Below are 5,259 nucleotides of genomic sequence, written 5' to 3' on the forward strand. Positions count from 1 at the left end.
AGAGAGAGAGCGAGAGAGGACGTGGAGCTTTCGATGCAGAAGGTGGCGATGGCCATAACTCCACCGTGACACCGTCCCTAACGGACCAGCGGCGGCAGACTCTCACGCACAGAGAGAGAGAGAGAGAGAGAGAGAGAGAGAGAGAGAGAGAGAGAGAGAGAGAGAGAGAGAGAGAGAGAGAAAACATGATAGGTGCCTGGGACACTCGAAGAGAGTCCAACATTGATTTATTATGGCCGGCTCATATTCCTAGGCGCTTATCTTTCCTTGGAGTTTAGCCTTCACAAGCTAGGATATCCTTGGAGTTTAGCCTTAATCTCTCTCCCTTGGAGCCTCTCTCTCTCTCTCTCTCTCTCTCTCTCTCTCTCTCTCTCCCCAAGCTCAAGCTGGGATATGTCAACATCTAGGCCACCACACCCACCACTCATTCTTTGAGTCAAGAATCTTGAAAAAAATCTTTTACAAATTTTGATGAGTGTTTTATTTATTGAGAGTATCAACCAATTCCACCCAACCATAAAAACATCATTATCTTATCTGGGAGGAGGCTTCCTAATGAGAATATTTTATTTCATCTAAAAATAATTTGTACAATTTTTTAAGAATAATCTTCCCTTTTTCATTAGCAAAAAGGGAAACCATCACTAAGGCCTTCCCCCTTTGAAAAGGGTGGCTGGACTCAAGGGGGAAAATAAAATTTGATAATAAACCTCCAAGCCAAGTTAAAGAAGAGAGCAATTTAAGTAAGAACAAAAACCCTTAAGAGGGCCAATAGGGCCAGGCGCCACTGCTAAAGGTTTTTCTTGGAAAGAAACTTGGTGAAGAAAAGGGTTTTTTTAATAAAAAAAGAAAAGAAAAGAGGAGGCAAGGTCTTCAAGGGTTTTCTTTTGCTGGAAGAAGAAAAGGGAGAGAATTGGAGGAAAAAGAAATGCTTCGTGTGCTCGGTGATCAAAACTAGCACGGAACACGTTGTTTGTGAAGGGGCTTTGTAACATTTAATGGCGTAAAAACTTGTGTGTAGCGGCAATTAGCATGAACATAGTGGGCATTTCATTAGAATAGATTCCTAATGAGAATTACAAGAGTGCTTGGGTGGAGAGAGCAACAAAAAGCATAACACCTAGTTAGATAGCATGAGCAATACTTTCAGAAGAGAGAGAAATTAAGCTATTGATAACAGTTGAGGACCGGATTTACATAGAGCCGGTCCCCCCTCCAAAAGGCTTTGTATAATGGTTTCTCCCATCAAGAGAGACATTGTACAATACAATTCTTTGTGTTCCGTCAAGACTAGCTAGTGCAATGAAGATGAAAGCTTCATGCACTAAGAAAAACACTTAGCAAGCACAACATCAATTATCCCCGGTCTCAGACCCAAGACCTCACACACCTTCGAAGATGGTGAGAGCTAGCAGGGTATGAGAGTAGATTGAGAGGAAGTAGGATTATTCTTATGAGAAAGATGTACATCTCCTCACATAATCACTCATATTAGCATAGCTTAGCTTAGTAATTAGCATGGTAGAGGAGATGAGCATGCATTGAAGCTTGGCTCTTGGTTGGATTTGCATCACAAATCCAAGAGTTGTTGGTGTAGGTCTCCCTTCTCACAAGCTTGGAGTAGGTGGTGAGCTTTCCATTAAATCTTGAGAAGGAGAGAGAGTCTTCTTTACTTCACACATGAGATTTTGTGAGTGTGTGTGTGATAATGCCTTGCAAAAATCATCCCCCCCTCTCTCTCTTGGGCGAGCCCTCTTGCTATTTTCTCTTGCTGTCCTCTCATTGGACCTCCCAAGTGCTAGCCAATGACAATTAAGCAGCATAAGTGATAGCCTTCTGACATGTGTCCCCCTTTCCCCTTTTGTGAGAGATTTAGGTAATTTAATAATTCAACTAAACTCTCATTGGACCCCTTTGCCTCCTGGCCAATAGGAATCAGGCAAGCCATTGGGCTGCTGAATGCTTATTGGACCCCTTGGGAGACTGTCCAATAGTCCTCTAGAGGACTTAATTCTCATTGGTTATTTTATTAAGTGTTTTTAAATTAATTAAACTAGATTTACTCTAGCCTAATTCTCATTGGTCCACCTCCAAGGCCATCCAATAGAAATTGGGTACACCTTGTGGGGATTTGGGCTAGGGAGCTAACATGTGTCCCTCATTCCCTTTGTGTAAAGGGAGCTTGTGTGTGTGTGTGTGTGGCTTTCTCTCTCATCCCCTACATGCAAGGCTTGCCCCCTCCTAAGTAGGGATTGTAAAGACTTTTTTGTACACACACAAAGTATCCATTTCCCCTTATGGTTGACCTTTGGACACAACCTTTGAATTTTGGAACCTTAGCATTTTGGAAGTCTTAATGGGCTGAACCTTAGGGTCGTTTTATCCCATTTTTGCACACGGATCTTTTGCAGATGGCCCCCCTTTTGGATCCCTACTGTGGCCGGTCTGCTAGCTTAATTAATATTCTAGCTTTTTCTCCCCTGGCACTTCCCCATATTAAATGATCAGTTTAACATGAGAAAATCATTTAGGAGAATTAGATATTGATTTTTATGACATTACCTCTCTCTTGAAATCATAGTCGTCCTCGACTATGGTGTAGAGAAGATAAAGCATATTCATGAGTCCTTTTCTTAGCAGGTAGAGGATCCCTATGTTACCCTACGACATCATTCCACAATGGATGACTAGTCCATTTGGTGCTTGAGAGCCTGAGGCTGCCGCAAGCATGCCTGCACATTAGTCCTATCAATCTTCCATAGTAGAGTGACAAGCTCTACTTGGTGTTTGGGAGACGTCGTCTCCGCAAACTTGATCTAAGCATGCATACTACTTTATTTTTGTGCACAATAAAGAAAAAGAGAGTCTTATAAGACAAAACCTTTGTTCATTTTTAATATTTTGTACATTTGCTTACTCTTGGGAAGCATTGTAAGCATTGACAAGGTTTAGGTTATCCTTTAATTGTATGCCTTGCATCCATCTAGCATCTTTAAAAGGATAATTCTTAAACTTAATAAGATATCGTCGGATAGTCTTACCACATCTTAGTACCTTGTCTTTATGTCGGAGAATGGACTCGGGCTGCAGCACCTCCTCTTGGTCCTCGATCTCCGGTGGGTCTTCAATAGTTGGTTCTTGAGGTGACTCTCCTTTGTAAGGCTTTAATAGGCTCACATGGAAACCATTGTGTATGAGCCAATGATTGGGCAACTTGAGTTGATAGGCCATCTCATTGATTGGCCTAAGAATCTAGAAGGGACCATAGTACCTTTTTGCTAGTTTAGCATAGTACTTTTGGTGTCCCGTAGGATTCTTGCCCGTCGTGTGCCTTAATCGAGCCTTGGGAAATTTTAATAAGACCTAATTATTTTCTTTAAAGGCTTGGGCTCTTCTGTGCTTGTCAGCAGTAGCCTTTTGCCCTTGCTCTTTTGAAAAGATTCTTGTAGGTCTCGGCTATACTCATCTACAGCGAAGATCTTCCCATGTACCTTAAGTAGCAAGGGACTTTTTGATCTTCCCTCAATTACCTCGAAAGGTGCTTTTCCCGTGGAAGTATGTACAGTGTTATTGTAAGCATACTCCACTAAGGGTAAGTACTTCTCCCATTGGGATCTTTGATCTACTTCCGTTACATAGGCTTTTACTAGGCCATTAAATGTTACATGCCATATACATGAATCATGCCATCCTATATTGAAGGATAAATAGTCCCTTGCATTCTTGCCTACTTGCTCTAGTTGTCTATATTGCTATCTAAGCTCTACCTTGAGAGGGCATGGGTGGATGATGTCATCAGTAAGTAATAGAGATAATCTAAATTTTAATTTTCCACTAATCTACTTTGCATGTATCTCTCTACTCACATTGCTACAAGATCGTATTTTGTTCCACATTTCTTACATGTTATCAAAGTTTTACGTGCTCATGACTAAGATTGTACGAGAAGTACTTGTAGTACCTTGCAAAATAAATCCCTTACTATGTTCGCATCTTCAAATGTTGTTTCCGATGATACTCCATGAGGCATTCATCCACCAACCATCACAGAAGGCATACTTGATGGAACTAGCTACGCTTTGTAGAAATTAATTTTTTTTGCAATTTGGATTTTTATGTTCCTAGATAAATTGTTGGGACAAAATGGTGCTAACTGCTCCAACAACTAATTTGGAAAATCCAAGTGTAGTAATTCCTCTAGATGCTACTCTTCTACGTGCTTGGAGGAGAAGGAATGCATATGTGTTGTGCACCATGTTTATGTGTGTAAGTGATTCTATTCTCACTTTGATTTAGTAGTGAGCACACCACTAAAGCAAATGAAGCATGGAGCATGTTGTCTCACCAATATGAGGTGCAAAATCACACAAGAATTCAAAACTCAAAAATCAGCTTGTTACTAAAAAACTCCCTGATGGAGAGAAGGTGGAGACCTTTATTAAGCAAATTAAGGATCTATGAGATCAATTAACTGCTATTGGTGTGGTCATTTATCCAAAAGTGCTAGCTCGGTGCTGCATTTATATACTTTTAGCTAGATATGATGGTCTTGTTATGGTGCTCAACACTCAGAGTCATCCAACCCCTCTTACATTTGAAGTACTACGTGTAATGTTGCTTGAAGAGGAGCTACAACTCAGGACTAGGGATGGTGGCGGTGATCCCACTTTTATGGCCAACACAAAAGGAAAGGGAACTACATCAAATACCTCTAAGACAAACCCCAAGAATAAGAAAACTATAAGTAGATATTTTTATTGTGACAAGAAAGGTCATGTTGTTAAAGATTGCAGAAAGAAGAAAGCAGATGAGAAGAACGACACTTTGGAAGCTTCTTGGAAGAAAAGAGAATATACCAACAATGTTGAGATAGAGATTTAATTATGGGTTACCATAAAGGAGTTATGCTTATTAGCACAAATCCCATTTGTTGATGAATCTCGGATTCTAGATAGTGGAACATTTCAACATATGACTAGTAAGAAAAATTGGTATAGTTCCCAGAAGCCTCTACAAGAACACATCAGTGTAATTGTTGGGAATAATGCAAAATGTCTTGCAGAAGAGCCTTTAAAATTTTATTTTTTAAAAGCTACATGTGAAACTAAGAAACTCTTTCATGTGTTGTATGTGCCACAAATCAAGAAGAATCTACTCTCGATTGTTGCAATCACTGATCGTGGACTTGAAGTTTGTTTCATGAAAAATAAAGGAAAAATATTGGATTGTCAAGGCGATACAAGGGAAAAGGGAGTAATA

The sequence above is a fragment of the Adiantum capillus-veneris genome, chromosome 23 (assembly GCF_014529385.1).
Source record: "Adiantum capillus-veneris isolate H3 chromosome 23, ASM1452938v2, whole genome shotgun sequence".
NCBI lineage: Eukaryota > Viridiplantae > Streptophyta > Polypodiopsida > Polypodiales > Pteridaceae > Adiantum > Adiantum capillus-veneris.